Source organism: Quercus suber, unplaced genomic scaffold, assembly GCF_002906115.3.
Source record: "Quercus suber isolate HL8 unplaced genomic scaffold, Cork oak 2.0 scaffold_841, whole genome shotgun sequence".
NCBI lineage: Eukaryota > Viridiplantae > Streptophyta > Magnoliopsida > Fagales > Fagaceae > Quercus > Quercus suber.
This window is the reverse complement of record NW_027070271.1, coordinates 165,640-191,758: the sequence shown is the minus strand read 5'-3', so window position 1 is coordinate 191,758 and position 26,119 is coordinate 165,640. Positions and strand designations below refer to the sequence as shown.

General features: G+C 32.2%; 1 pseudogene; it reads right to left on the bottom strand.

Annotated features, from left to right (window-relative positions):
• Positions 1-216: 216 nt before the first annotated feature.
• LOC112023675 (polygalacturonase-like) lies at positions 217-24,127 on the bottom strand (annotated as a pseudogene).
• Between the last annotated feature and the right edge of the window lie 1,992 nt (positions 24,128-26,119).

Genomic DNA, 26,119 nt, shown 5'->3' with positions numbered 1-26,119 from the left:
AGACGTGTCCATCCACAGACTATTAAGTTTAGCCTTCATAAATGCCCCAACGTACTACTTGCAATTGTCGTCAACACATGCAGCGCACAATTTAGTTGGGGTCGACCTTCGGATTCTAAAATTTCTATTATGACTTGTTGCGTATATTGTCAATGCACGCTTCACCGCCTGTTTATTTGCAAAAGTCAATCCTTTACAAAAATTCATCCCATCTTCCTAAGTAGAAACAAATGGTATTTGAAGACGTAAAGGATCAACCATATTTTCCCAAGTATTTGCGTAGAATGAGTCGGTAGGAGGTCTGTAGCCAGTAGTCGTATTTGTATCACGTTGGATGCCAATATCATCATCTGCAGCACCTTCATCGTGGTACTCCATATTTTCCTCTTCAAAATTTGGAACGACTTCGTGGTCATCTACATCGTTCTCAAAGTCGCCTCGCTCAACCATATCTTCAAACTCATCTACACCATCACTATTTTCACCATCATTCGCAGTAGGATCTTCGTCTTCGTCTTCCTCTTCTAAATGTGTCTCTTGAGGATGAAGGGTTTCACTAGTATTGCCAACATGATCTTGAAATGGGAGCATATAACCGCCCACAGCATGATCTTCGTCTTCGTCTTCGTCTTCCTCCTCTAAATGTGTCTCTTGAGGATGGAGGGTTTCACCAGTATTGCCAACATGATCTTGAAATGGGAGCATATAACCTCCCATTGAAGAATTCATTGTATACCCTCCCATTGAAGAGTCCATTGTATACCCACCCATTTTATACCCTCCCATTGTAGTGCATCCATCATCTAGGGTTGTAAATTGTAAAGACGTAGTTGTTTCTTGCACCACCTCAGTATCAACTTCTACACTTGCCTCCAAATTTACGTACAACTTAGCAGCATTTACTTGGGGCATTTTCTGTATCCTATTAAACATCATCTTTACATGTTTGTCTTCTTTGATCGCCATATACTCGTAATTTATCCGTTCATGAAGGACTTCTTGTGGGTAATGATAAATAATCTTGATATCATACCAAGCACGATTCAAATTCAATTCGCCCATGATTTTGCTCTTCAAATCATTTAACGTCTTCAACTTACGACGTATCATCATGTAGTAGCATTGGATACTAGGCCCTCTAAACGGGATTCCGTCAATCTCATCAAGATTATCAAGGGGTCCACCGAAGTATACATTTATATCAATATTCTTCAAAGATTGTGAACCTATTAAAGAGTCAAGTATAGTATGTTAGTGACATATTTTATCTCTTTCATTTAACATCAATTACAAAACTTTTTCTATCTACTCAAAATACAAAAATTATAACTTCTCACGCCACAATTGCATATACTCACCCCACATCACATACAATTCTACTGGCCAATCATTATCATTTCGTACTCAAATAATGAAAAAACTAAAGACAAAACTCACCCCTATTACAAAATTTTAACTCAGCTCTAACAAAAATATAAATAAAAATATCAAACCAAACAACAAAAGTAATGAGGATGTGCAAATGAATGAGTGCAATTATGTAACATCATTATTCCATATATAATTTCAATTTTTAGGTATATTAGAGTCTAATTCTAATTGGGCCCAAGAAAAATACAACTCTAGCCCCCTCCATCAAATCTGCCCAAATGAACAAGTTAATGATTATTTAGTTGTTAAAGAAATGTAATATTTTTTTACTTATTAGAAATAGGACATGAAAGTTGCATTATGTCCATTTTCCTTTGATCAACTTAATAATTATTTAAAATATATCATTATTACTAATATTTTTGACTTTATTTTTCACATAAAGTAAAATCTTATGATCATCGATTCAATTCTATGATTTACTCTATGAGGACCTCTTATAGGTCCTATTTAGGATCTCAATTTTAATAACCTTGGTTTTACTTGTAAATTACAAATATCTACTAGAAACATATTCATATAGATAATGTTTAATAGATCATGTTTAGGATCTCAATTCTTTTATAGATCATGTTTAATTTATTCATAAATGTTTTTTAATTATAAATATCTACTAGAAAGGTATTCATATAGCTATGAAAATATTTGAAAAAGATCCAAAAAAAATTGACCAATTAATTGAATCTTAGAGGGATATTTTTTTGTCTTTAAAGTATTAAAATGGATATTTGGATAAATTTTTTTTAGTAAATTAGTAATAAACAAAACATAGCAAAAATTTTATGAGAAAAAGATTCCAAAAATTAAATATTTAAGTATAAGAAAATGTCACATTCGCCTAAAGTCCCTTAATACATTGAGTTGAACCTGTTGTCCTGGTTCCAAAATTCAAAGCCACCCTACTTGGTAGCACATGGCTGAAGCCTAAAGGTCTCAATAAGGCAATAAGCACCTTTGAATGAATATTTGGGTCAATATCATTATCCATATTATAGTGGTGAGCTTTTGCCAAATGGAACACTTGCAACCATAGACCAGTTGATGCATTAAATCTAGTTTATAGAAAAATATTAATACATGAAAATGTTGGTGTTTAATATAAATAATAAAAAATGGAACTAAAAATATTATTTTTAATAATTTCATTGCTAAATATAATAATATTATAACGTTTGACTAAAATAAACAAATAATTATACTATTTATAAAAAGTATTGAATTTTAATTAAGTTAAAATATTTTTGTATTAATGAAATAACATAGAGCAGAGGGGTTCATTAGACATTACCAAAAAAAAAAAACAATTATATATATAAAGTGCTATATATATATATATATATAAAGTGATATACATATGTATAAATATATATATATATTTAACTGGTTACTACGAACAAATATTTTTATTAGGAAATGTCATGGCAAATTCAATACAAGCAACACTCTCTAAAGCAGTTATATATACACTAAACAACCAACTAGAGAGTGAGGAGACCCTTACCTGACATGGGGATGTGCAAATGTACTACTGAGATTGTTTGAGAGTGAGAGGGAGAGAGAGAGACTACAATGATCGGCTTGTATGAGAGTTAAGAGGGGAGTATTGTTCTGCTCTGTAGAATGAGTATGAGAGTTGAGAGAAGAGTAATGCAGAGTGAGAGATGATGAGTTGAGAGAGAAGCAATTTCTGTTGATAGACCAAGTAAGTGACATAAAGAAGTCAAGGCTTAACATGTGACCAACAGGCAAAGGGTAATACAAAAACTGTGAAATCAGAAAAAACGTGAAGCTCAGACTGTCACTGACATGACCAGATGGGACTGGACATGACACAGTGTACATACCAAATTCGAGTTTCTGAGACTCAAGGTCCACGTGGCGTCTACATGGAACTCGAGACTCGAGTTCCATGTGGACGCCAAGTGGAATCACGCCAGGTCAAACTACAAAAACCAAGTTTCAAAGAGTCGAGGTATGAGCGCAAAATTCGAGTCTTTGAGACTCGAGATGCTACTAAATGATATAGTTTCCAAACCGGGCCAACTAACTAGATAGTTAGAGAAAAAAAAAATAGTTACCTATTTCCTCCCAGTAAAAAACCAATAAAAACTATGAACTAGAAGCAATTCCGATTTTACCTCCGGTCTAATTTTTAAAACCATGTGTTATAAAACTTATAGTCACTCCTCTAAATATTTTATATATTCGTTATCAAAAAGGCTAACCTATTTTTACAGAGTGATGTGATACCACTTGCGACGTCGTGATCCCTTATTTTCAGAGCATTCACGTTTAACTTGAGTAACTAATAAAAGTTGAACTTAAAAAGAAAAGGAAAAGTAAGAATTGAATGATAACTAAATTTTTTCCCCTGATCTCACTATTCTTAAAATATTTTTAAAATTGGGTATAGTTTGGATTCAGTGCACTAAGCCTCGCCCATTTAAGTTAATGATACTAATAATTGTGGTGACTTCAATTACCCAATAATTTTCCATCCATTATCGCTAACATATTTTACAGAGTGATGTGCAACTTTGCCGAATCTCGCTGGCTAAATGAATAGCCACCCAATTTGCAGTACCTAAATTGTAACAGATAGTTAAGCTGTACCAATAAATAGATTATTATAAACGGCCAAAGGATCTGGACCCATGAGCAAGAATCAGTCCTATGCAAGATTCTTGTAAGTTCAGCCTCGTCAGTCGTGACACTCTAGGCAAAATCCGAAACACTGATATCCTGTGCAATCTCAACAGCCTGTATTGCCACCCAACAGCATCGGATCGAACCTTGAAAAACTAAAAAGAGTGCATCATATCTGCAAGAGATTTCAAATCTGGTACGGGGCCAGCACTAATTAAATTTTGAAGCAAATAATCAATGAAGCTCCACTAAACCACCAGAAGAAACTAAGGGCAAATATTGTTATTTAAAATATTGCAATTGTATATTTAACTAGAATGTACCTTAAAAAAAAGTTAAAAAAAAATAAATAAACAAAGAATGTCAAAAGACTGAGGGAACGTTTGGTAGAGTAGTTTGAAAATTGTTGTTTGTAGTTTTTTGAAATACGTGTGGGTGAAAAAGTGTGTTGAAATGCGTGAAATGCTGTTTAAAAACTAAAAAATATTGTTTGAAAATACAAACCAAACGGGCCCGAAGCTTCTTGTTTTGAAGAAGAAAATTTTTTTTAATGTTTTTTTATTTATTTTTAAGCATTTGTTTGTAGGTAAAGTACAATCAAATTTGTAAAATATTTTCTGTTGATCGTAAAATCCTTTATAAAAAATTATATAATGTTTTATCTTTGAAAACTTGGCAAAATATTTTCCGGAATACTTAGTGGCTTCATTTTTCTCATTTGGTCGCTAGGTCACAAGTATGGCGGTTGGAGACACCGCTCAGGTGACCAATGCCGGCAGTCTGATGGCCAAAGACTTTGCTCTGGCAGCTGGTGCTGGCAGGCCGGTGTTTGATGACTTCGGTCTGAGCTATTGGTTTTGGTAGTTTATTTGAAAAATTTTACTTGTCATATCAAACACCTAAATTTTTTTTTTTCTTCAAAAAAAAAAAAAAAAAAAACTATTTGAAAGCGTTCCCATCTAGAAATGCAAAAAAAATATGCATTTTTTCTCCTAAAAATATTATTTTATCTATTTCTCATTGTCACTAGAACAACATACCTTACATCCCATCCTTTATTTCACAACTTAATACATTAAAATAATATTTTTTTCCTCACAAAATTCTCTATTTTTAAATATGAGGAAAGACATAGAGATGGAATAAAAAAATAATTTCTAAGTGATAAATGTGCTACGTGGAGCTTTAATAAATTGTAAACTTTTTTTTTTTGGAGAGAGTTTCAATCTATGGAATAAATAGGAAACTTCCTGACAGCTAGATTTCTAATAATTTTGTCAACATTGTCGCATTATAAAACCACACATGTGGGGTGATTTTGTGACTTTTTGAAGAAGATAAATCTATATTTTACATTTTGGGAGTTTTAAGTACTGGGAATGCTCTAAGTAAGTAAAATGCAAACTATATTAAAAGCCCTATCCACAATAAGTTGTATGGGTACCAACACAAATACAAAAATACAACATTTTAAAAAAAAAAGTAGGATACAATACAGATATGACAATTAATTAATTAATATTTATTTTTAGGTATATTTAAAATATTTTGGACATAATTTATGTTTATGTTTATTTTAGGTTTTAATTATCCAACTTCGTTACAAATCTCCATAAAGGACATGGACCATCATCTGATATTTTGAATGACTAATAGCAAATTATCAATCAATTTTTCGGTATTCATTTTACCTACAAATACTTCTATTTAATAAATAAATTGTGTGGGGTTAAAGAATTTGGCAACCCCAGCCTACTTTATACCAAGCCCAAGGCCCATGCTGAGGAGAAAGAGATGTTCAAGGACGAAGTAATAAAGTCCAAATTGCCCAGGAACATTGCCGAGGACAATCATATCCTCGGCAAACCAAGACCATGGGAGGAGGAAGCAACGAGCCATCAAAGGTAGCCTCCCGGAACATCCCAAGAGAAAGAGCAAGTACAATGTGTCAGCTATGGAAGCATGGTGGAGAAACAATTCCAGGATAAACTGTCACCTCCACATTAAATGGGCACAACTAATGTTTTGGCCGCATTAATAGAGAAATGACCCTTGAATAGTGCAGCTTTGGTTGCTACAACCCACAGAAAGAATGAGAAAGCGGCTGATGGGACAGACACTCAAGTAGTGACCTGCCTAATCAACAAGGGTAGGGCTAAGATCAACTGAAAGAGAGTGTGTAATGTAAGAAATCCTTCTGTGAAGGGGAGGAGAATAGAATGGCAATTTGTAGAACTTTCCCAACCTTTGTAGTCAAATACTGAAGAAATAATAAGGGTTACACATTCCTCGAGAAAGCGCCGGGAGCAGAATTTCATACTTCAGCCCATGTTCTTGTCATTCCACCCACTCACTACCATGTTTAGTTGTTGCAATCCTCACTAAGGCCTAGTTCTTAAACCTATATTCTACAAATTCATTGTATTGGGCTAGTTGGGTCAGAGTCCACTCGTCCAGCAGAAGAAGTGCTTAGATCCAGTCCCTACAAATTGTATCACAAGTCACAACAAATAAGTCTTTTTTTTTTTTTTTTGAGAAATAAAAAAATGATACATATAACACATGTACAAAAAATAGGTGAGACACGTGGTAACCAACAAACAAAACTTAAAACCAACAAATCTTAAACCTCAAAACCAAATCTCATTGTTTCCTATCTAGGTTTTGTTTTGTTTTTTTTGTTTTTTGTTTTGTTTTTATTTTTGTTTTTGAGAAAGTCTTTCCTATCTAGTTGATAAAATAAAAATGAAATAAATTAAAAAAAAAAAAAAACTACAGTCACTGGTGAGCACGACACCTAGAGAGTGTCAGGCACTATCGATAATCGACAACAAAATGGGTTCAACAGTCACTGATCTATGGTTGTCAATGGGGCCGAGTGAGGGCGCCACAGGAGAATAGAGGGAGAGTGAGAGCGTGATTGTGTGAGAGATTTTGAAGATCTCTTCCTCTTAAAATGCTAATTGCCTAAGGGTATAGTGCTAAGCATGGTTTTTAAACCCAAACTAGACCGGCTAGTTCGACCCGGTTAACCGTGAACTAGTAATAAATCCGGTTTTTTAACTATAAGAACTAGGTATACATGATTTTTGAGAGAACTAGATGAACTAGGTTCAACCTAGAAAACCAGTTGAATCGTAGGCCAGTTCAACCGGTCATGGAATAGGGAAAAATTAAAGAAAAACACGACTGCCAAGATTCAAACCTGAGCTCTTTCACCTTGTAAGCACCAAGACTGAAGCCATGACCAATGAACCAAGTGCTCTTCTTGGGAGCTAATATGCAGTATTATTAAATTTATATTAAATTTACATGATTTATAGTTTCTAAACTTTTCTATCATCTTTCTCAACATATTAAATATTACTAATTTTTTTTTCATTGCTAAATTAACTTTTTATTTAAGAATAATACCTATGCAATTTATGAATTTATTTTAAAATTCATTTTTAGTTGATTGAAATGATTTCTCTTAAAGGATTATTATAAAATTTCTTTTTATACTTATTTATGTTGTACTATTTTTATTAACCTTATAATTTACTATTTTATGTTAACCTTATAAAATCATGAAAATTTCATTGAAATTTTTTTTCAATTTTTAAGATATTTTGATTAAATTTTGCTAATATTTACAAATTTATTATATTTATTTATATTTAAATAATTATTAAATTAATTATGATGTTATCACAGTTCGACCCCGGTTCAACCTTGGTTCGATCTTAAAAATCTTGAACTGCTCCATTTTACGGTTCAATGAACAGTTCGGGTCTAAAAACCATGGTGCTAAGTGTGCAAAGTGAGGATACTTTTGCACACATTTCCAACCTGTGGACACCCTAAAAAATTGGTGTTGGGAGGAGGCTTATTTAGGGGCTTTGGCGGTGTGACTATTGTGTGAGTTCCTTTTTCTTATTTTTATTTTAAAAGTCGCCACTAACCATTGGTTTTGTGTTAAGTGTGACCTATTTGTCTAATTCTTTTTAAGTTAATTAATTAAACCAATTTTAAGGGTTTATTAGTTAAGACAAACCAAAAGTCTTGAACCATAGGTCTTGGACTCGGAAGTTCAGTTACGTATGAGGAAGGTAGTTGGCACCCCACATTCCTTATCCAAAGGATAGTACCACATTTTAATTTAATTCTAACGTTATTATTTTAGAGAAGAAATTAGATACTTGGCATTTCAGTTTTTGGAAAAAGTTTTTTACAAACAATTTACATATATACATTTGAGTATTTATTTATTTATAACGTAGCATGCAAATATATATATATATATAGCGTGTGAATATTTATTTACTACCTATTTAGCATATGAATATTTAAATACTATGTGTTTAGCATGGAGATTTACAACGTGAAAATGAAAGACGGAGAGTAGAAAAATAGCATCTTGTTGTCATCCACCATATTTCTCATTTCTTATGCAAAAACACAATAGAATAAATCATTATTGCCAAAGGGGAAGGGAAACATGTTAGCTTGATTGGTGCCTATTGGTTCAATGAAATTGAACCTTAGGCACAAACCTCTAAAAGATGCAATTCTAAGAAAGAAAAATATTCAAAACAATGCATAAATGCTTACCTAAAAGAAAGTGCAATATTTATTTTGAGAAGGATTGGGATTTTGAGGAAAAGCAAGTTTGACCATTTTTTAGTAAAAGAATTAAAAGGTTTATATATTTTAGGGTTTTTATAAAAAAAAAAAAAAAAAGGATTTTTCTTGATAAAAAAAGGTGAAGAAAATTGATTTTAAAGAAAAGAGATTGGAAAACCATTTTTGGTGAGAAAAAGATTCATTTTTCCAAGAAAATGGATTCCAAGGTTCGTTGGGACCAAGGTTTTTCTTCATTTTTTTTTTAAAGTAAAAAGGATTTAAAATAAGATTAAAAAATCATTTATTTTGAGAAAAGGATTTCCATGGTTTTATTGAAAATGGTTTTTATCCAATTTTAAACAAAAAGTTTCAACTTAAAGTTTTGTAAAAGATGACAAAAAGATTTTCTTTTTGAAGCAACATAGTTTAGGTTTTGAAATCATTTTTTTTTTTTTTTTTTGGTGAAAACAACAAATTTTGAAAGAAAAAGATTTTGGAAAAGGGGTGGTTTGAAGAAAAGAGATTTTGAAAAACCTTTTGGATCCAAAAATCCCATGGTTTTTATTAAGATGACAAAAGTTTTAAGAAAACAAAGTTTGTATTGAAAACTAACACCAATGAATTGAAAACTTATTTAGAAACTGGAATTTTGAGATTGAAGGAAAATGTTTCATTGAGTTTTATTTTGAAATAGATGCTTTGAATCCAAAAATCCCATGGTTTTTGTTATTTTTGAAGAAAACATGATGTGTAAAAACTATTTTTTTTATCAAAACTTTTTCTATGCAAAATGGGTTTTCAAAAAACCTTTTAACGTAATAAAATAAAATCATTTTGGAAAGAAAGGAAAAGAAATGAAAAGGTTTTTAGAAAAACTATTTTTTTGAAGGCTTTTTAGGGTTTTAAATAGAAATTTTTTTGAAGAAAACAATTTTTTTTTTAAAAGGTGACTATTGCAACCATTTTTGTTTACTTCATAAAACATTTTTAGAGGTTTGGTTACTCAAACATTTTACTTTATGGCAATATTATACGTGAGAAAGGATAGTGAACAACAAGAGTATATAAATAAAAGTGCTAGAAATTTATAGACAAGAAAGTAAAGTGCTTTAAAAGTAAAGGACATTAAAAAACAAGACATTAAAATAAAGAACTTGGAATGTAAAGAAAGGTAAAGCCAAGACAATAAAATAAATTGCTTGGAATGTAAAGGAATTTGATAGGCCAAAAATGTATTTACCCTTTGGTAAATTAATCAATTAATTAGTCAAGTTAATTAATTAGATTTAATTACATGCAATAAGCATGGTAGCTCAAACAAATCACCAAATAAACTAAATGTAGTGGAAATTAAATTTGACACGGGTGATTTGTTTACGAATGAGAAAAACCATCGAGGCAAAACTCCACCGGGTGAATTTAAGGTTACCACTCCCGATAATCCACTATTATCAAAACTAGCGGTTATAAGTAAAGAAATCCTAGTACCTTATACCAACCTACAGTTGAACCCTTACCTCAATACTCAATTGTACTTGTAATGTAGTGACAATCTCTCATTTTCAATGCACGGCTCCTAGTACGTGATTAACCAATCGATACACTTCAAGTATGTGACTAACACACTAACTTGAGAAGGATGTTGGCTACAAAGTTCTTTAGTTCATCTACACGATAAAGATCAAGAAGCTCCTTGGTTACAAAACCTTGCGACATACAAATGCAACAGCTTCTTCAAAAGAAAAATGAACTAGGGCATATGTCTCCAGTCACAATATGCTTGCATAAAACATTTGCATCAAGTTTCATCCAGTTGCATCCAGTGAGACGGCCCTTAAAATAATCCTTATATATGTCTAGGGTTGTGAGAAAAGAAACCCTATACAAATACACATGGATATGCATGAAATCAGATCTAAAAAACTGATTTTTGTAATTCTCGATAGATACATTTATTGAGCTATCTGTTGAGCTTTAAAGAACAACATTTCTTTACTTGATTCTTGGACAAATTTGCATGGCTTCAATACTTAGACTTGAACTCTTGTTCCTTAAAGTATTAAACATATCCTAGATTTACCCAATTACAAGTAAAGTGTGTTTTGTTAAAGGATTAGCCAATTTTAAATGACATATGTTCCAAACATGTTCCACATGTCCTAACAAAATTTAAAGGCAAGACGTTAAAATAAATTGCTTGGCATTTAAAGGAATGTAAAGATAAGACAATAACATAAATTGCTTGGAATTCAAAAGAAAGTAAAGACAAGACATTAAAATAAATTGCCAATAACATAAATTGCTTGGAATTTAAAAGAAAGTAAAGACAAGACATTAAAATAAATTGCTCAAAATTTAAAGGAATGTAAAGACAAGATAATAATGTCAAGTTTATTGGAAAACCAGTTTTTAAAAAATTTCTCCTAAATAAGCTCTAGTCTTGCCACATCCAAGCCTTATGGGCTCTTTACCATATTGAGAAATGGGAGACAAGCCATCAATCATTCTCTAGGCAACATATCCATATTATGCTTAGGAACAAGGTTTGTAACCCATTTAGGAAAAATCCACCCATGATAAAACTTTATTTTCCAACTAAGCATGGTCACACACACGGCCTAAGCCATTGCATACCAAACCTCCAAAAAAAATCTATAATTAAGTAGAAAATTAAATTATTTTAGTAATACAAAATTATTCACTCACTAAAAACCAATTTGAAAACTTTTTTCAAAACCCAAGTCGCCTTCTGATAGAAAACACCATACAAACATATAAAGAAAATTTAAACAATAGTTTTAATGAATTTAATTAAGAAAATTTTATTTGTTGAAAGTAAATAGAAGTACAGTTGTAAGTGAGAGTCTTAAAAATTATTCAATGTTGTACGTCAGCAAATAACCAAATAAGCTAACGGTCATTAATTGCTAATTATTAAATGTTTGTCAGTGACAAATTTTTTTTTGGAATTAAATAATTTGTAAACACCACATTTATGAATGTAAAAAGACTATGAATAAAGTACCAATGATGGAATGAGTAGCCACAGGTTTTTTTTTATAAATTCAAATCATAGATATTATAAACTTCTTTTTTTTGTTTTTTTTTTTTTTTTTTTTGCTAAATAACATAGATATTGCAATCTTTACCTCCAAAAAATATCAATTGCTATATAAGTTCCATCATCAATGACACGGGAATTTCTCTCTATTTATATCTTTTTAAAAATTTATTTCCCCACAACAGGCATATCTAATAAATCAAAATGCAATATAGAAATAAAAATTCATATCCAAGCTCCATAACCTAGAACAAATAGCAATAAAGATTACGGAAGTCATGCACATATTGATGCATTTAGAAAAGGCAAAAGTAAACTAAGTTCTGACCAAAAAGCATACAAAAAACTTAATAGATTAAACAAAAAATGTATAAGCTCTGTTGTTTTTGTGATTCCACATGATTAAAAAGAACAAGTTCAGAGAATTTCAATGTAAGTCCAATAGCAATCAAAGCTAGACCTTATTACTTGGAAGTTATTAGCTTTGCCAAGATGGACTGTTTATGGTAAACAATTGTAAGCTTCATTGGCAAAATTAATTCTTAGTTTCCATAACACTTGAAAAGGAAAATAAATAGATGTTACAATCAACAATCATAATGTCTTCATTTCATCGTTGCTCACCTAAGTTAATCACAATAATACACAACAAAGGATTTAAACTGCTAGGTCATGGCTTGTAAAGAGAAGACTGGAACCTAATTTTTTGAAAAATATGCATGCATTGTATCAGCAAAACATAAAAAGGATATGATATCATCTTTTACCTCCACTGATCTATATTTATATGATATATTCAAAACATAGATATCAGATGTTCAACTTGTATAACCAAATGAGATAGCAGTCAAGAAAGAAGCAACATGTTCTAAGTATTAAACAATCACAACAAAACAACAAAATAAAAGTATGGTTCAATATCAATAATTTGAATTATATTTAAGCTTCATGGTGGGTTAACGTACAAAAAGAAAAATAAAAGAAACCAAAGAGAATCCGCATATTACATGGCACATACCCATGCTTTGTGAAATCCAAAGGTGTAGTCCCCTCTGTAACGACTCTAATTTCAGTTTCGCAGACTCTCCTACGATTCTAACAACCTATAAAAATAACTACCATAGGAAAATTTAAAATGCAAATCCAATACTAAGTAATATTTTGTTAAGAAATCAAACTTTTTTCCAAAAGCTCAGATTTAATTCACAAGAACTATAATAGAAGTTTCAATTTTTAAGGACCTTAAGATGTGCTTTATCGGCTACGAAATCATAGTAAGGAATTACATTAAAAAATTAATGAGTAAACAAACTAACAAACCCCCGTAAATTTAAAAAATTCTTAGGTTTACAATACTCTTATAATCCAAATTTGCTTTTGAAACCAACAATACTCAAACTAAAAGCAATTCACACATTCACGAATTAGTAAAACTAAATAAAAGTTAAAACGGTTCACAAATATCTAATGCCATTTGTACTAAAATGGATTTAGTCGGAAAGAGAGAAAGAGAGTGCCCATCTTGAAAGAGTTGGTGTTTTGAGCAATATTATTGGTGAGGAAGAGAGTGGGGTGGAGATTGAGGGCTTCGAAGTTCAGAAAGAACGGAAACTTCGACTTTGACTCTTTCTTATCCTTGTCAACCGCTTACTCTCCCATATCCTTCACATGCGTGTAAGATGAATTATAAAAACCTGTAGCATCATTCAAAGAATCAGAATGATAAGAAGGCTAAAAGTAGTTCTATCCATTCATTGTATCTATTGGTTTGGGTTTTTGGGCTTGCTTTGACAATTTGCTTGATTATGAGGATTTATGCAAAATATGCAAAACTTTTATGAAGTTAGAGTCTCAAAATTATTATTGTAGGAAATAAAGTACAACGGGAAGTGGAGAAAGGGAGAAGTACGTACAAAGATAGGAAGGAGGGAGGAGAGAAGTGTTTGTGGTTTTTTTGGAATGAAGAACTACTATGAAACCTGTAAAAATTAAAACTATCCAGTGCCAGGCAAAATGTTGCGTTAGTTTGCATTTATTTATTTTTAGTCGTGTGATATTATTTGTAGAATTTAGAAATCAACACGTTTCACATCAACAACCAAATGAAAAGGCACTTGTTTATAGTTAATTTTTAAAAGGTGTATTTAAAAAGTATTGAATTAAACGGTTAGTTAAAAACGTAAAATCCTGAAAAGCCACAATGTTTGGTGTTTTTAATTGTTAATGTGGCTAAAATTTATGTAGTCACTTGGCTAAAATTTGTGTGTGTGTGTGTGTGTGTGTGTGGAATTGTCATATCATACCCAATAAATGGAAAAAGTTAAAACAAATAAAGGATGTGAGGAGGTTGTAACCTATTGGTGACTGTCAGAATTCCATATAATAGCGGTATTTGAAGAGTCTTGGTTAATAGAGGGACACGTGATAAAGTTAAAGATAAGAGTAACATTAGAATTTAAGCAAATGCTCAATAAATGTCAATCGGTAAATCTAAAAATAAAAAATAAAATAAGAAAATAAATGATGATGTGGTGCTGATATGACTTAACTAAAGAGTAGCAATAATAAATGCTACGCTTCAATTTTTAGTAATATATAAATATAGATTTGAAAGTGTTAGGGAAGATACTTTCAAACTCTATATAAGATTTTATCCATAAATAAAATAAAATTATTTCATTGTACTTCTAATGATTTTCTGCAATTTCTTATTAGCCACCAAACTTTGGGCAGCTTTGTGAGGGCCCTCCAGACCTCAGATTTGTGCCTATAAGGTATTGTTGGAAAGCTTATAAGATTATCTTAGAAAGAACCATGTATATATTATGATTAAATGTGCTAGTCTTTAATATTAGGATTTACTATTAATAAGGTTTCGTGTGTTGCAAAACTAAAGTGCAGGTGTTAAATTCTTCAAATAAAAAATACAAGGATCAAATTGACACTCACTTTAAAATCAAGGTTGACATTTGTATAAACCTCCTTATTTTAATAGGGGGTAAACCTCACAAATTGGCTGTAGAAATGCTAAAGAGGCTATAGCTTGCATTCTAGAGATGGTCTATTGGTCTCTAATATCTAATTCCAAATTAACAGTGGGCCATTCAATACTAAAAATATGTTCCCCTCCTTGACCAGAAGAATTGAACATATGACATATACCTTGTTATTGTTGCAGAATTAGAAACAACTTTTTTTCTTTTCTAGAAAAGGATTTTCTCAAACCAAGATAACAGTTCCATTAAGGTCTAACAAATGTAAACAATTTCGTTAGTGTCCTAGAGCAATCTGGTATTGAATTTCCTTCATGACTAATATCCTGAGCCCTAGAATAAAAGCTTTACTAGTGTGATGAAAAACCATGATCATCCTACAAAAACCAACAAGTAAACAGCAGAGAATTGGCTTGACTAATAACCTGATATGCAAATCCAGTTTGGCAACAATAAACAGATTTATTTATATAAAAAATACATGTGTAAAGCTGAATTAACAAATGTCACATTTTCAACATAATAACATACTTGCATAAAAATTTAAACAAGTAATAAAGAAACCCCTTTTACCGTTGCTTTCTGCCTAATACTTGAATGGCTTCCCAACACCGATTCTTGTATTGTTGTGGCACAGAAGGCCAACAAACATAATTGATTGGGCACATGTCATGCCTTCTTGCTATTGTTCCTAGCCACCTTGCCCAAGACCCAGCATTCTTCCCGAACGGCTGGTCCGCTTTATTTAATTGCAAGAACAGTTTTTTCCCTGCTGGCATATTCCAAATGTCGTCAAACTGGCTAGGCCCACGTTTATTGGGTACATTGACTGCTCCAGCTGCGGGTACGTCCTCAGGATCTATTAAACCAGCAATAAGTTGCATCAATTTATAATGAAACACAAAAGAATGAAATGTCAAGAAACTAGCCATTTGGATACTTGGATATTCCAAAAAACATATAAGTAAATTTATATTGTATCCTTATTAGTATAAGGATATTTAATGAAAACATTAAAACATATTAAGTCATAATCCTCAAAATGTATGACAAGTGATGATATATATAAAGAAGGTAAAAAAGCAATTCATAAATTATATAATAGGTAAAACTATCTTTTTTTTTTTTTAGATTGTTGTATTTATAATATAAACTACAATCCACATTGTATTTACAACAGCAGAAAATTTGTATGTTTCTCATTACTTCATTACTGCTGAAATGTTTAACCACTTTAGAGCAAAATCATCATTACTGACAACCTGCAACATATCGCACGTTTGCCAACAAATCTTATGCTTTGTGGACAAGAAGGCAGGAAGAATAGGTAGCATTTCATTTAAATTTAAAAGACCATAAAAGACATCTACAATTTTTTTGACATTCATAATTTGCAAACCATATGGCATGTTTGCTAGAAGATTTTATATTTTGCACACAAGGAGGGAACAAGAATCAATAGCATTTCTTTAGATTTTAAGACCATAAAAGAGATCTGTCTCTCCCTTAAAAGGGGAAAAAAAAGGAGAGAGATCTTATGCTTAAATTACCATGAGTTGTATAGACAACATAATGTAAATTTTAGAGATAATAAACACAAAGAAACTAAATTTTAGAATTTTGCAGAAACTTAACCAACACAATGGCAGACTTAGAACCTCATCTCAAATAAACCTAAACCTTAATTTCTTTTGTTTAAGTTGTACGAATACCTACTTCTTTTTTTTCTTTGGACAGAAAATCGTATGAATACTTAGCCAAACAAGATCAAGCATACTTTTGTATAAGTAGTAAGGACTAAGGATACTAAGTCATCTTCTGGCACATGCTATCTTTTGGAGGTTAACAAGCTTCAAACCACAAAATTGGCCACACCTGTGGCCAATGTTTAAATATCTCGCCAGTACATTAACATTCATATCATCAACAAAAGGTATATTAAAAATAATAACACTTAAAATACAACCGTTTAAACCATTGAGGAGGTATATATATGTTTTTGCCTATTACTGATGCAAACATTTGATGTCTATTAATTAACAGTGGATTATGCAAATTAATGAAAACTTAATATAAGCTCAGTTAACATCTTAATTTATGCAAACTTTACAAAATGATAGTCTCAGCATAAACAAGGTAATAACATAAACAAAATGCTAATTTGAGACGCAGCCAGCGTTAGTGCTTACTTTTTATAAACATTTACACATAAACAAGTGATTACCTTCTGTGCAATTCACATTAATTATATTACTATTATGTTTATCATCTTTGATTAATCCACATAGGCAAATAAAAAAAGAATCTAGGTCATATGAAACAGCCATGCAAAGTCATTCTCTCAAACTCCATCCAAATATGAAACTCTCAATTCAAACTAAGATTACAAAGAAAAACTTAAAATATCAATTCTATTCCAGATTTTTAAAGTTCAACTCAAAGTCATATTTTCAGATCTTCAAAATGCATATTCTGATCTTATGTTTAAATTACCATTAGTTGCATGACAACATAATGTAAATCAAAGAGTTACTAAATACATAAAAACAGAATTTTAGAAATTTGCATAAATAAACCCAAGAAAATGAAGGACCTGGAACCTCAACTCAATATAACCTTAATTACTTATGTTAAATGCTATAAATACTTAGCCAAACAAGATCTCAAGTACAAAATACTTTTGTATAAGTTGTAAAGATGCTAAACCTCTATTTCTCTATGTGATATGCAATCTCTTGGTTATTGTGCACGCTATCATTTGGAGGTAAACAAGTTCAATCACAACCCCAAAACTTCAAAATATGCCTCTGTAGCCAACATTCAAAGGTCTTGCCAGTGCATAACCATTTGCATTATCTAAAAAGTACATTAAACTAGTAATGGATGTGTATTTTACCATAAAATTCATATAAAAATTCATGAATTTGCAACGTGAAGTAATGATTCACTGATTTGCAGTTGAAATTAAGCATAGTGATTAAGACATGCCTTGCTTAGACTTCTGACTAGATCAGGGTAGGAGATTGATTAACCAGCTGTGACATTATCAACAGATAAAATTGTAATCAATCTGCAAGAACAAAACAATGCAAATAGCAAAATGGTATAGACTACAGGTAACAAAAAAAGCACTAAAATGGTATAGACTAGAAATATAAATATACAACTAACCAAAATAAATAAATCAAGCACCAACAAAAATAAAGAGAAAAATCAATCTGATAACTACAATAAAACAGGCCCTTTTGTAATAACTTCATCAACAAATTTGAATCATAGATACATACAACTGTAAATTTAAAATTCTATTCTAAATCACGTACAAACCAAAGAAATTAAAAAAAAAATTATTTAAAAAAAAAAAAAAAAAAAAAACCCGAGAAAACCAAGCACTTAGAACCTGCAATTTAACTTGCCCAGTTAATAATTTAAGCCCTAATTCACAATTTAGAGCCCACGGGCACACACAAAAGACACTATAATCAAAACAAATAAAATCAAGCAATTTTGTGTGAAGTGGAAGGCAGGGCCTCCATTGCTAGGAGGCCGACCCATGAGCTCTCTCTCTCAAACTCGCGGAAACCAAAAACAAAGAGAAACAAACAGACTCCCAACACATATACCAAATCCAAAAAAGAAAAGTGCTCATAGTTATTTTATGAAAAAACCAAAAACCCAAGACAAATATTTTATGAAAAAAAAATAATAATAGAGTGCTAAATAACTAAAGAGTGGAAGGTATATTGTCTGGGGTGTGTCAGGCGGCTGAGGGAGGGAAGGAGACTGAGGATGGCTGCGGTGGCTGTGTTGTTGGAGGTGGTGGTGTCCGCGGTGGAAGGCAAGGCCGATGGAGTAAGAGGGAGAGTGAGAGAGCTCTAATTTTACGAAGTGTTTTGGTGGGAACCGAAGAGTTTTAGAGGGAATTCAGCAAATTTTTATTGTGACAACATTTTGACCTGCTATAGCGAATTTAAAGTTGCTGCAATAAAGAAAGAGTAGGCTAAGGTTTATTATGACGGGAATATAACCTGTTGTGGCGAAAATCAAGCCCGCTTTAGTAGCTCTTTACGGATTTTTTTTAAATAAAATAATATTTAATACTTCAAATTAATAAAATTTAATTTAATAATTAAAATAATTTAATTTAATCCTAAAAATTAACAAATATATAATTTAATACTTCAAATTACTAAAATAAAATTTAGTACTACAATTGTCAATAAAATATAATTTACTAATGAATAAAAATATAATTAATAATTCCAATTATGTAAATATATTAATACTACAAATTAATTGAGTATAATTTAATAATTAAATAGATTTAATATAACTCTTCAAATTAATAAAATATAAATTAACATTAAAAATTAATAAAATGAAATATATTAATTAATAAAAATATTTTTTAATAATTCAATTTAACAAAAGTTAATTTAATTTAATACTTCAAACTAATTTAATATATTATAATTTAATACTTCAAATTAATAAAATATAATTCCTCGCTACAAATTACTAAAATATAATGTAATAACAAAAACAAAATGTAAGATGAGACTAGAGGACCAAAAAATTGAAATATAATTTAATATTACTTTGAAATAACTAAAATACTCCTAAAACTAAAAGAAGGCCAACTTACCTCCATAATCGTAAAAAATGACCAAAACACCCCTACCACCCAAACAATGGCTGAAACACCCCCGGAGCAAGAAAAATTGCTGAAATACCTTTGAAGCCTAAAAGGAAGACCACAATACCCTTGAATCCTAAGAAAACACCAAAATTGGAGGAAATATAATGTATTATTTAGTGAAAACGATTGAAATACCCCTAAGACTAAAAGAAGGCCAACCGACCCACAAACTCAAAAATTGGCCGAGACACCAAAATAGCCCCGACAGCTGAAAATGAACCAAATACCCCATAGGCATTAAAAATGTCCACTATACACCCTAAGCCAAAAGGTGACCAAAATATCCTGGAAACTTTGAAATGGGCCAAAGTACCCCTAAACCCTAAAAATGACTAAAAATGCACTCTAAGACTAAAAAAATGACCCAAATACCCCCGTAAATGTAAAAAATGATGAAATACCCCTATGCATTAAAATTTTTTACACACATACATCCTAAGCCTAAAAAATGACATAAATGCCCTTGGAACTTGAGAAATTATTAAAATGTTTAAAGGGTATGAGATCATTTCTTATGTTTTGGGGGGTATTTCGATCATGCTATAACATTTTTGTTAGGTTCTAAGTACTTAGGAACTAATGTATTAGAACTTTATTTTTGTATTGTTGGCAAACCATGATTAAAACAGGTTTTTAATCTTGTTTTAGACTTGCTCAAAGTATGTGTTTTATGTAAAGTTAGAATCGAGTTGTTGCAGAATTCATTGTGCAATTCGGTCTGACTCAATTAATCGAGAATTAGACTCGACCGATCGAAAGTTGGGCAGAATGTTTTTTCTGTAGAATTTCCAACTCAACCTTATGCGCATATGACGTGTAGGGTTTTATGTTTTGCCCTAGGTATAAAAGAGAAACCCTAGCCACGTTTTAGAGGTTGCTCTTTTACTGTGTGTGTGAATCTCTTGTGAGATCTGAGAGGTGGTTGCCTTCACACATGCTTAGGATTATCAATAAGGAGATTTCATTGAGAGCTTGATGATCATTCAGTTGCTGTACTAAAGAGCTTGAAGATATGTTAGGACATATGTGGATCATGTTAGGAACATATGTCAATATTTTATGTAGTTGGCTAATCCTTGACAAAACGCACTTTACTTGTAATTGGGTAGATCTAAGATGTGTTTAAAACTTCAAGAAACCTTATTTCAAGTTCAAGTGTTAAAGTTATGCAAGTCTGTCCAAGAATCAAGTGAGAAAGTGCTGAATTTTAAAGCTCGATAGCTGCTTGACACCTCTCGACAGCTAAGCTATCTATCGAGCCCTTTAGTTGATTGTTATCGCAATCTCAAAACCTCTCGATAGCTAGGTCGATCAATCGACAAATCTTTTGTCCCTTTGATAGCTCCACGATAGCTGTATGTGTCGAAGTTTAAAGCTCGACACCTCCTATCTATCAAGGTTACGGGAATTCAGATTTTTAGATATGATTTTCGGCCCGTGATGACATGTATGTGTAGGGTTTCTTCTCTCATAACCCTAGACCTATATAAGTCTTATTTTACAGGTCGTCATATATGAGAATACAAAGAGAACATATGCAAAAGGTGACCGATGCCTTATTCTCTTTTAAAGAAGCTACTACGTCTTTGCGCCTTAGGGCTTTGTAACCAAGTGCTTTTGATCTTCATTGTTAATGAAGTGAAGAACTTTGCAGTCAATAATCTTTTTTAGTTAGTGATTGAAGTCGTATACTGGGATCTGCGCAATTGGTTAGTAACATATTGAGATTCATGCATCAAAAGGGTGGTATTCATATATTGAAGAGTTCAGAGGTTCTGAAGCGGTAGAAGGTTTCTATTGTGAGTTAATCTACGAGGATTGTAGAGTCTAGGGATAAAGGTTTTGTACTATATCTAAACTTCTCTTTACTATAATGGATTGCTTTTCGGGAAGGTTTCCCCCCAGGTTTTTTACTGTGAAACTAGTTTGTTCCCTTAGTTTTCTTGGGTCATCATATCTTGTGTTATTTATTTTTTCGCTGCATGATTTTGACATGATATTAATATTTGTTTGTTCTAACAAGTTTCATTCATAATAAATCTCATTAACAACTTGGATTTAAAACTTGTTAATTCTATCAACTAGGAATCAAATTTCTCAACAAGAGACATAAGCGGGAGTGCTTGTACTTGCTGGAGAATCCAAGAAAGAAGGAATTTGTGGTCTTAGAGCTTGCACGTGGTCATGTCAATAAGTTTTCTACATGAGATAGCAATAGGATGTTAGTGGTCTAAGTCACTATTGTAAAACTTCGATTCTTTCATAGTGGATCTAGTTTACCTTGAGAATAGCTAGGTTAAATCTTCCCCAATTTTTTACTAGTTTGGTTTTCCTGAGTGATTATATTTTTGTGTTCTTTATATTCCACACTTTACATTAATATGATTATATAATTGTGTTAACTTAGATTTGAAATTTGGACTAAGTAATAACTTAGCTTGTTAACTAGGTTAATTCAATTGTGTTTTAAGAGGTCTAAAAACAAACAAGTAGTATCAGTGCTAGTTGCTCACTTGTTGTGGATCTTTTGATCTAAGAGCTGATCATTAACCCCTATTGTCATGAATAATTTGAAGTGTCTTTCTGATCATGTTTCTATTGATTTTATTGATGCCTGTGAAACTCTTCGTAAGAAATTATTGAAATCTATGAAAATTGCTAAGAAATTCAAGGAAAAGTTAAAATTGGCTAATCTTGAAAAAGAGGAATTGATTGTTAGATTAGATGAATCTAATAAAAAGAATGAATTTTTGAGAAATCAAATTTCTCNAACAACTAAAAAAGTTCCCCAATTTCATTTAAATAAAGAAAAAGGGAACATGTTAGATGGGATTTTATTTAGAATTGAACCCTGATAACCTATCTGCAAATTGTATTTGTTCATTCTAAATTAGTTTTAACAACTTGGGAAGCATTTCATTAACGTTTATTGGTACAAGCAGGAGGGTTCTGCTTGCCTGAAATTGCAGGCTGGACGTTAGCACAAGTAGAAGTAGTAGATCCTCCACCTCCCTTGTACGCGAGATCAATGTCAGAAGCACCACTTGTTGGCATGGTACACGTTTACTGCAAATAAGATTCACAGCTTCCTTTGTCGAAGAAATGCCTCTAATTTTCTTGAAGCTAACATTGCTGATCTTAACTTTAGAGGGAGACTGAAAACAAAACAAAAAAGCGCACCCAAGAATTTGATATTAGTATTTGTAATTGCTTTTACTTTTTTTTTTTAACATCAAAATTTGTGTATATATTTGTGATGTTTATAATAACCTAGTTTGAGCATTGACTGTTTGGGCAGTAGTTTTGATTAATGTTGATAGGATTGGCAATATTGTTCATGACAACATCCTCAAAATGTATATCAGAAGCAACTCTAGAAGGGGAAGCAGGCCATGTTTTGATTCTAACACCATTATCTGTATTGCTAAGTGTGGCACCAGTAACTCTGATTCCTGAAACAGGTTCTTCGTTCTGGTACCTTCCAAGACTTCCAATGCTGATACCATGGCCAGGTCTGCAAGTTACTTGGTTAACAGTAATATCTTGGGTTCCATCACCAATAGAGATGCAATCATCACCAGTTCCAATATCGGCATTGGTAATGGTGATCTGAGATGAACGTCCCACGTGGATTCCATCGGTGTTGGGGCTATCTGTGGGTGCAGTTATGGTAACATGTTGGAATTGCAACTTCTTGCATTCCAAAAGGTTGATGTGGAAAAATTTGCTGTCCTTCGATGTAATGTCTTGGACTTTTGAATTTGTGACATAGTTAAACCTTATATTCTGTTCATGTTTACAAGTTAGATAAATTAAAACGCTCTACAAAACTAATTCTTTTTTGAGGTGTGACACATCACTATACAAAACTTGTCAAATTATGAGTAAAACATCATTTAACATATAAATGTTTGAATTTTTTTTTAACATGTAAATTTTGTAAAGTTGTAGTGTCTATGTATATTTACATAGAAAATGATGGAATATAAATGCTAATTAATTAAGATTGAAATCTTACAATAGGAAGTACGTTGCAGTTTTTTTTTTTTTTTGGTTACACTCATTTTTTTGCCATGCTTGTTGTCCTTTGCCATCAAAAACTCCACCACCTGACACAGTGAGACCATCGATACATTCAAAAATAACCCAACCATCCTTACTGTTGAAGGAAGCAACATCTGATGGGGCCTGTAGGGTTCCCTGAAGGTTAAACTCAATAGCACCTTTGCATGGACCCAACAAAGTCACTAAACCTAGTTGTTATACCCCCGCTGAAATCACAACTTTACTTCCTGCTACTGTGCACGCCGCTTTCCAAGCTTTTGTCAAAGCCCAAACACATTATAAAAAAACAAGAAACAAAAGAAAATCAAGATTAGTATATAATAAACTTTTTGCATGTTAATGTTTTATCATTTGGTCACGACATCGATCAGTTTCTAGTGTAAACGAAGTTTGAACCTAAGTTCTCTTGTTCAAAGTTAAAAGGCTTTACTAGTTATGTTAACTAGAACACACTCTTCTTGTCAATTACATATTTATACCTAGGTTATATCAATATTAGGTTGTGCTCCATATGATTTAACATCAAAGACCTGCTGGGCTTTGGTGGATGCTAACACCAATAGCAAGGTAATTGTTGCAATGCTTAAATTCTTTCCCATTTTATTGTTCTTTAATTTCTTTCTATTGCCAATTTGTTATATGAAATGATGGTAACCCCATTTGGTTTGAAGCTATTTATACTTCAATACCTGAGCTCCACACCATTGAAACTACTCAACTAATATTAACTAATTTAATGCAAGGTTGCTAAGAACTCTCCTCTGCATAATTTAACTTCTGTACTATTAGGCTTATTTTAGAGGCCGTCACATAAGAGAATACAAGGAGAACATATGCAAAAGGTGACTGATGCCTTATTCTCTCTGAAAGAAGCTACTGCATCTTTGCGCCTTAGGGTTTTGTAACCAAGTGGTTCTTGATCTTCATTGTTGATGAAGTGAAGAACTTTATAGCCAACAATCTTCTTCTAGTTGGTGATTAAGTCATGTACTAGGATCTGAGCAATTGGTTAGTCACATACTGGATTCGTGCATCAAGAGGGTGGCGTTCATGTATTGAAGATCTCAGAGGTTCTGAAGCGGTAGAAGCTTTCTACTGTGAGTTCATCTACAGGGATTGTAGAGTCTAAGAGCAAAGGTTTTGTATTAGATCTGAAACTTCTCTTTACTATAGTGGATTGCTTTTCAGGAAGGTTTCCCCCTAGGTTTTTTACTACGAAACTAACCCTGTCTTATTTACTTTTCCGCTGCATTCATTATTGACATGATAATGATGTTTGTTTGTTTTAACAATTTTTATTCATAATAAAACTAATTAACAACTTGGATTCAAAACTTGTTAACTCTATCAACCGGGGTCTAAATTTCCCAACAAGTAGTATCAGAGCGGGTTCACTTTGATTGGATTAATTTCTTGAGTGTGACCCTTGACCTCTATTGTCATGGATCATGGACAATTTCTTTTGATTCCTCCTTTATTTGATGGAACAAATTATGCGTACTGGAAAGTTCATATGAAAGTTTCTTTGTAGGCCCTAGGTGAACAGGTATGGCAAGTTGTTGAAGTTGGCTGGATTAAGCCAAAGGAAGCGTCAATGGATTGGGTTGATGCAACAATCATAGTGGCAAATTTCAGCAGTAGGGCCTCGAATGCTTTGTTTTGTGGGGTGACCAATGAGGAATTCAAGAAAATATCATCCATGGAAGTTGCCAAGGAAGCATGGACCATTCTTGAGACCACCTATGAAGGTACCAAGGCAGTAAAGACTATGAAGCTTTAAAGACTCACTAGTAGTTTTGAAGAAATAAGGATGGAGAAGGATGAGACCTTTAATGAGTTCTATGCTAAACTCAAGGATATTGTGAATTCTGCTTTCAACCTTGGAGAATTTATAGCAGAATCCAAAATTGTTAGGAAAATCCTTAGGTCCTTACTTGAAAGATTCCAAGCCAAGATCATTGCCATTGAAGAAGCAAAGGAATTTGATCAAATTCATTTGACTAAGCCTGTAGGGAACCTTCAAACCTATGAGATGGGATTAGGTTTAATGGGAAAATGTGGAAAGAGTAAAAACTTGGCTCTTAAGGGTATAAAGGAAGAGATTGAGCACTGAGGATGAATATGAAGATAGTGATGAGCATGAGGGTATAACCTTCATAATTGATGAGATTATCAAGCTTCTTCAATTTAGGAAAAAGGATAAGGGAAAACCTCCTAGGAAATCTAAATCCTTAAGGAAGGACAAGAATGAGGAACCCATCATCCACTGCCACGAGTGCAAAGGTTTTGGTCATATGAGGATAGAGTGTCCAAACTACCTCATGAAGGAAAAGACCATGGAGTCAAAAGATAAAGGGTTGGTTGCTACTTGGAGTGATACTAAGAATGACTCTTTTGATGAGTATGTGGGTGCATGTAGTCATGTTATGGCCTTTGTTGCCTCAATCGATAAGATGATTGTGGAGAGTGTTAGTGACAGTGAGGATTCTTCTAATGAGGAAGTACTCAAGAACTTAACTCCTTAGGAAGCCTATGATAAGCTATGCACTAAATTTATTAAATCTAAAAAAACATCTCATCTTTGTAGAAAATTGCTTAATGAGGTAAAAATTGAAAAAG